The sequence below is a fragment of the Rhagoletis pomonella genome, unplaced genomic scaffold (assembly GCF_013731165.1).
Source record: "Rhagoletis pomonella isolate Grant_MI unplaced genomic scaffold, Rhpom_1.0 Rhpom_scaffold_00001, whole genome shotgun sequence".
NCBI classification, from domain to species: domain Eukaryota; kingdom Metazoa; phylum Arthropoda; class Insecta; order Diptera; family Tephritidae; genus Rhagoletis; species Rhagoletis pomonella.
This window is the reverse complement of record NW_023458555.1, coordinates 30,143,800-30,152,246: the sequence shown is the minus strand read 5'-3', so window position 1 is coordinate 30,152,246 and position 8,447 is coordinate 30,143,800.

Below are 8,447 nucleotides of genomic sequence, written 5' to 3'. Positions count from 1 at the left end.
AAATATCCCGCAGTGAACCAAATGAATCTCCTCAAATTGTGAAAACACCCATTAAGAGCATCAAAAGGTTCGAAGGGTTAAAAAAAGTTCAGCAAATTCAGAAACTATTTCGAAAGGTTCCAAAAATATTAAAAAAAAAACCTCAAACCTCGCAAAATAAACCCCTTTATCCATTCACTCGGTCCAGTTCACGTAAATCTTAATCAGCCTTATCATGAGTTTCATTTTCGCCCGAAATCGTTCACTTTGCGCTTACGAGCGAATGAAAAAACAATATCGGTTTTTTTTTTTATAGGGAGACTGATACACTCTAGTGTGCATATATTGCATATTTTTTTTTTATATCTGCCTTCCATATCGCGGGCATAAATTCCAAAGCGCGCGCTTTATATTTTTTTTTATTGTGACTTACTTATTATGAGTGAGTATAATGCCACAAAATAAAATTTTAGCTTAAAAAAGCGCTATCAAAAGTCATACAAATTTCTGTTCCCTAAAATTTTCGAAGTATTCGTTGGTGCCTGGTTAAACTTTATTTATTTTACCTCATCAACTTCTTCACCTACTTCAAAAACGTAGTAGACATTGTTTTTTTGTTTTTTTTTGTGTTAAATCTTATTCACTTTGATTTCTTTCGGTCCCATTTCTTGCCTTTTATATTTATTATTCACTCTTGTTGTTTATAATTTCTCTTTTCTGTTGATTGTTTTGGTATTGACACAAATAATTTCTGCTGCTGCTGCTGCTGCGCCCGTGCCCGTTTATGGAACGCATGCGCATTGTTGCTCGCGATCGCTTTGAGTGTGGCCTCTTAACACTGCATTGTATGTATGGTAGCTCCATGGAGCTGGTTCTTAGCACTCATACCGCATGCTCTAGCAAATTATAGGCAAGTACATAGTTTGCGAGGGTGGGTAAGTGGTGCGAAATGGGTCTGCTGCGCATATGAACTTACTAACTAGATATTCATACTCGCATATGGGTGTATGGGCATGGCGTGCTTGCTGGCTGCTTGAGACACTCGTCAGGTATTCGCTTTTGTTGTACTGGTTCTGGTTGCTGTATGAATGTGATATTTCTTTGAGAACTTACGTACAAATGTAAGTGTACTTAATTATTTATGAAAATATAGTTAATTCTATAACATAAACCATATAAACCAAAGTTTTACACTTTATATCAAGTTCACGAAAATTCAAAAAATTTTCATCCACATTTTAAAATTTTTATTCAGAATTTCTGGAAAGTTTTTGAGTATGCAGTGCAAGTTTCAAGTAGCTAGAAAATACTGTTGACTTTTAAGATTTTTTTTTCTGTCTGTGGAGGGTGTTGTGCATTTTCTTTCATATAACGCGTGATCAAAATCTAATTTTATATGGAAGAAAATGCGCAACACCCTCCACAAAACAAAAAAAAAAAATCAATAGTAATTTCTAGGGACTTAAAACTTGCACTTTGTTTTACTAAAATTGATCGGGCTACATAACTGCATACTAAAAAATTTTCTAAAAATTCTGAATAAAAATTTTGAAATTTTGATGAAAATTGTTTGAATATTTGCGAACTTTATATAAAGCGTGAAACTTTGGTTTCTGAACAATATTTTCATAAATTATTAATGAAAAAAATTTTTCATGAAAATAATTGCGAATTGCGAGCAAGGTGTACACTTACATTTGATACTGACTGTACATACATATATTTTGCACCTATTCCTCGCTCGGATTCGCTGTTGTATTCTCCCCTCTACCGGTAAACCCTTTGTTTTTCAGTCGCCTTCTATAGATTTAGGCGCTGTCATTACAAAGCAATCAAATATCTGCATTTTTTTTTTTTAAATTGCAATTAGTGATATGAAATTCTAATGTGTCAATAATGTACCAAAACCGGTTCTGTGTACGAAGCAGTAGCGCTATTTAGTTATTATTTTTTGTTTTATTATTTATTTAAAGTACCAGCGCACGTTCACAATCCAAATCAGAAAAGGGGAAAGTTTGTGTGGTTTTTGCTGACTAATGATATGCATTCTTTTAAGATTTGTTTGCAACAAAACCGCAAGTGGTTGAAGCGTAGTAAAGGCTTTAACATTTTTTTAAAAAGCTACATATGTATATTTGGTAATTTAAAAACTGGAGAATATTAAAAAAAAATAAATGGAAATACCATCCTTACCAACATTTTTTTCTTGCTGTAAAACGCAAGTCTGAAGGAGCTCAAAGTTTTGGTTGATTTTTTTTTAATTTTTTTCCATACGATGCTGGGGGTTTTTCTTATATAAAAAAGAATTCGTTACATGTAAAAAACCGTCGGCAAAAAATTAAAAAAAATCACAGGGGATTTTGAGCAACTTCAAACTTAGACAGATTTAGATTACTAAAAGTAAATAGGCTATAAAACTGCATACCCGGAATTTTCCTAAAAACTTTTATTAAGAATTTTAAATATTGATAAAAATTTGATACATTTTTCTAAATTTTGTACAAAGTGTGAAACTTATTTATACATATATTTTTGCTGTTAACTACATATGTATGTATATAATTTTTTTCATTAATTTAAAAAAATTCTACCAAATTAATAGAACTGGCGGGCGTGGTCACGAGTGTAAATTTTTGATAACTTAAAACTGTACACAAAAGTTTATTCCGCGCAAATTGCAAACAATTTTTTGAATTATTTAAAAACGACATAAATTGATGGTCTTTTAAAAATCATCATTATTTGATAAAAACTGGTCAGTAAAAACAAGTTTTATAACTTAATAAAAATTTTCGACAGTTTAAAAATTGGATATAACTCTTTGCCAATTGAAACATGGAAATAAATATGTGGTAATTTAAAAACACAAACAATTTTGGTAATTTAAAAATTTCACAATTTATATTTTTTTGATTTATAAACTTGACAGACATTTTTGTCAGTTAAAAACTGCACATCACTTTTTGGTAATGTGTTTACATCAAAAATTAGTCAATTAAAAACTAAATAAAAGATGTGGGTATTTCCAAAACCGGATCTAATTTTGGTAATTTAAAAACAGGTACAAAATTTTTGGCCACATAAAACGCACATAATTTTTTTTGCAATTTAAAAACCTGGATAAACTGGATATAAATTTTTGGCAATTTAAAAATGAAACTATATTTTTGGTAATACATTTTGAGTAATTTAAAAACTGTACATGGGGCGTTCACACATCAAAATTCTCTATGAAAATAAATATTAAAAAATTTTTTTAATATTTAAAAAATGTTTACATACAAATTTTTTGATAAAAAAAAATAGTTTTTGAAAATATGCCATCTCAACAAAAAAAAAATTGAAAAAAAAACAATGGGTATTGTGAGTATTGCGCAATATATAAGTATAGTATTACGAGGTGCACTCTACAATAATTTGAGTTATGAATTTTTGTTTACACCGAAGTTGAGTAAAAGGAGTAAATTACATATGTACAATTTTTTTCACTTTTTTGGATTTTTTGGGTATGCAGTTTTGTAGCCCATTAAATTTTAGTAAAATAAAGTGCAAGTTTTAAACTACCGCAAAATCGCGTTAATTTTTTCTATTTTTTATGCTGACGGCTTTTTGCAGGTTTTTCTTATGGAAGAAAATGCGCAAAACCGTTTTCAAAGAAAATTAAAAACAAAAAAATAACGCCAGTGTTGCAATCGCCCTTTATTACACTGAAATTTAATGGGCTACAAAACTGCATACTCAAAAAAAAAAAAAAATCTAAAAAAAAATAAAACAAAAATTCAAATTTGTAATGTACTCAACTTCGATGTAAAAAACTTCATAACCGAAATTATTGTAGAGTGCACCCCGTAATACTATACTTAAATATTGCGCAATACTCAGAGCTACCATTGTTATTTTTTTTTTTGAGGTGGCAAATTTAAAAAAAAAAACGAATTTTTATTATCAAAAAATTTGTATGTGAAAAATTTTTCAAGAAAAATTTTTTTTTTTAATATTTATTTTCATCGATTTTTTTCAAATTGTTTCCTCGCCCCGTTCTCGAGATATTTATAAAACTATTAAATCGATTTGTTTTTGTTTTTGTGCTGTTAAGTTTTTAAAAATGTATCTATTAATCAAGCTCAAATTTTATATTTGTTTATTATTTATGTTTATCCATTAACCCTAAAAATCTGAAACAAATCAAACACATGAAGTGTGAACCCCGTCCATTTTTATTTGTATGTATCTTCTCCCAAATAAAGAACACATCCAACCAACCAACCGTACATTTATCTAAAAAATTAAAATTTTTTGGTAATTTAAAAAAATGAACAGTTTCATTGCCGTTTTTTCAAGTAGCTTTTAAAATTTATCTGCCCTTCTGCATTTGTTTTAGAACAAAATTTGTAAATTGGACATACATTTTTGGTTATCCAAAACCAAGTTTAAAAATAAGATGAAAAACATGGATGGTAAAATGAAGACCACAGCTATCGAACGGTAAAAAGTGGACAAAAAAACTGGACGCTGGAGTGTATGAGCGTAAATGAACCAGCTTGCATGCCAACTTTTACCGTTGATTTTTCTATTTCCCCTTCTTACAATTAAACAACCGTTAACTACTTCTTACCTTCCATATTTAAGATCCCTTTAAAAAAAAACAAATATTTTAGCCAGCCTTTAGGTAAAGTACTTAAAAATTCAAAATTTTCTGTAAAAATGTAATTTTTTCATGCACTGCTATGTCAAATCGTCAGATTGAGCCTCTGTGTCTCTATCAATTTCCTTTTCTTTATAATTACCTTCATTTTAATCTTTCTTCCTCTATCTTCATATTTACTTTCATCGGTATCCTCATCCTCATCTTTTTCCTAATATTTTTCTTTGTATTTACCTTTATGCTTATATCATTTTCTTCACCTACATATTCCCCTTCACGTTGGCCCTTATATATGTATGTTAGTAAAGTGTGATCTTAATTTTTGCATTTATCTTTACGAATCTTTGTTTTTGTTTTAATTCTTATTTTTACCTTTGCCTTTTTACTTTTCTTTATCTATTTTCGTACTCATTTCTACTTTCATTCTTTTATTGGTCTTTATCTAAGTCCTATTCTTTAACATTTTATTAGCACGTTTTTGTTAAATTAACACCATTTGCATACATTTAAGAAGCACTTGATTCCGTCCCAGTGTTGTTCAATCGTGAAGCGATTCATTTCGATCTGCGGAGTTATGATAATAACTTTTTTAGTGCCCAACTTTGTCACTAAAATTTGTATCACGTAATGCCTAGTGGAAATCCGGCATAAGATTAAAAAAAAAAATTTAATTTGGCAAACATAAAAAAATTTATGAGATAACCATGAGAAGGATTGTTTGAGTCGCTGTGTATATACATACTCGTTTAAGCTGCAAGTATTTGCAATTGCCTATAACAAACAAATCATTTCGAGTTTATCGACAACTAAGTATTTCATAAAAGCACATAAGCAACACTTGGCGCTTAGTTCTCCATAAAAATTATAAGCGTAGACGTACACTTATAGGCGTAGAAAACATCGTTATTCCTATTAATAAAATCAATAACGGCCAATTTTATGAAAGCAATTAAAGTGAAAAATTATTTTAATTTTTTGAATTTTATATAGAAATTGACAGAAAAAAATCATGTCCCATTTTTTAAATTGTTGGTGAAACCGGCTGCAAGAATTTTCACATAAAATCAATAAGAAATATCTGTGGAATTTTCTTAAATTTTTCGCCTGTCTTCCTTTTTACATATCTAAGCATTTTTTAGAGACAATCTAATTTTATATTTCTTTGTGTATAGGGTATTTTTTTTCGTTATCATATTCCCCTTAAATTCCACGAAATTTTCCTGTTCCTATTTTCCTAATTTCTTCTATAAGTGTACATAAAGTTATCCAATGCCAATTAAATTCAAAAGAATTTCTTCCCTCAAATCACCTTGTGGCTTGGCCCTTTTACCAAAATTCAGCAGACCACATACCACATACATACATACATACAAACGCATGGATGCCAATCAGAAGGAAAGTTCATTGAATTGTCAGAGACCACAGCTGCAACAATCAACCAAATTAAGCTGAACAAATTATAGTAGAGAAAGGGGGATTTGAATGAACGAATAGAGATATTAGCAACGCTATCAACTTCAACATTGCCAGGTCGATAATATAGATGGGTACTAGCAAAGTGAATAGAAAACATAATTTTTACAAGGCAATTGCCCATACCACCACAAAGAACTAAATAGATACATACAGATGTACATTAGACCGTACCAGAAAAAAATAGTTCGCCTTTGCAAAAAGGAGTGTAGTCTTAAGGTATTTTTGCAGAGACAATTTAAAAAAAAAAAAATTTATGGCCGAACGGAGGGTTCGCCGGTTCACATTTTTCGGTGACACCTACATTACATTAAACATAAAAAATATGTTTAAAAGAGTTTCTTTGCAAAAATTTAATGATTTTTGGAGAGACAGCGCAATTTTGGCCACTGTCTGTCAACTCACCACAGTCTTTCGAAAAACAAAAGTCCTTCGTAAGTGGTAAGACAATTGTCAATTCTGGCAACTATCTTCAAAGCTCTTTTCTATATTACGAAAGACTAATGGTGATTTCGTTTCTTGAATAAAATGTTGCCCTTCCCCGGTGCAAAATGTGTTTGATGTTACACTGAACCCTGTAAAAAGGCATGATTTTGCCTTCTTGTCCTTGTCTAGCTCACGCATTTCATAATATCGTCGTTTTAAACAACCATCAGATTTTCAGGGCAACCATCTCCCCTGACAAAGTTTCACAGGGCAGAGAATGTGCCTTTTTTGCCTTAAAAGAGTGTGACATTTTAAGAAACTAACACAAAATTTTCTCACCCTTTGCATTTAATTTAGAATCGAACACGAAAAGAGAAAGGGGTCATCAAAAGGCAACATTTTTTGGTAGAAACGAAATCACCGTAACTGAAAGATCTGTTTACGAGGAGGTCTTAGCCTTATTCTGTTTGTCTTTTAGCAATAAAGATTCTATGAATTATATTAAATAATTACAAATTTTTTTTTCTTTTTAAAACAATAAAAACTAAAAATTTAATGAAAACTAAGTTAAAAAAAAAAAAAAACAAATTGCATAAGTTTCTAAAAATTAAATTAAAAAAAAAATCGATTAAAACAAGAGAATCTAAAAAGTAAAAGAAAATTTTATTAAAAAATATATATATGTATATTAAAAAATGGTTTCTAAAAATTAAATTAAATAAAAAAACAAATATATTTTTCTTTTTAAAATATTAAAATCTGAAAATTAAAGGTTAATCAAATAAAACATAAAAGTAAATTCAAAAAAAGAGGAAAAATACATGTTTCTAAAAATGAAAATTAAAAATTTCATTTTTCCTTAAAAAACAATTAAATCCAATAATTAAGAGAAAATTAAATAAAAAAAAATTTAACTCCAAAAAAAAAATCCGCTGCCCGAGAGCTCGAACCTCGCATCTCTCGAATGACTATAAAAGTTGGCAAAAGAGCTTTCGTGTCAGAATAAACAAAACATTTGAATCTATCTTGCCTGCTGTCTTTCAGTTGTATACTTGCAAATATCTTAGCCAGAATTGCTTTCTTAACTTAGTGACATTAGGCTGATAAGAAATGAGATCTGATGGATAAGGACTAGAACGGGGTACTTGAGGCAAATGAACTTTTGAATAAAAAAATTGCCTAATCGAAACCTAAAACATCGATATATCATTCTTTAAGATCCGACTATAAATGCCGAAGATAGGACGAAAAATGTAAAAACGTAGGGGTCGCGTATTTTTCCAAATTGCATTGCAAAAATACTTCAGACTCAGCGGTGTACGGTGAACTTTTTTGTTTGCTTGTAAGGTGCTGCGTTCTAATGTATTTATATTAGGGTGCATCACTCCCCATATAAAAAAAACGGTACCATTTTTGCTTAAAGATATGTAGTTTTTTAAAATATTTTTCCTACAAACAACAGACGATCGAAGAGTTTAAGCCTAAGTGGTCTGCTTAATTTATCTATTTTTTTAATTTAATGAAAGGAACTAATATTTGTGCTATTTGTGGGGGTATTTTCAAATCGGTCTAGATCACGTATCTAAATCTTAATATTTTTCCGAAATATTTTCTCGGAAGTTTTAAAATGTAATTGATTGTATTATTCCGTTCGAAAAACCACAACTTTTTTTTTGGCGGTGCACCCTAATGTACATACAAACATATAGATTCTTTTTTGTAAGAATTTGTGTGTATGTACGGTCGATACAATTTGCCGATATTGCACATTTCCACACATTTACGGCTGGCCTTTCATTCAACGTAGACTTTATGGTGGTGTTTTCAGAAAAGTCAATAAGAAAATTGATGGATGTAGATGCTCAGCTGCTTAGCTCTAATCTTCTGTATTCTGTCTCGTTTATTGCAGCTTTCTTTACAGAGC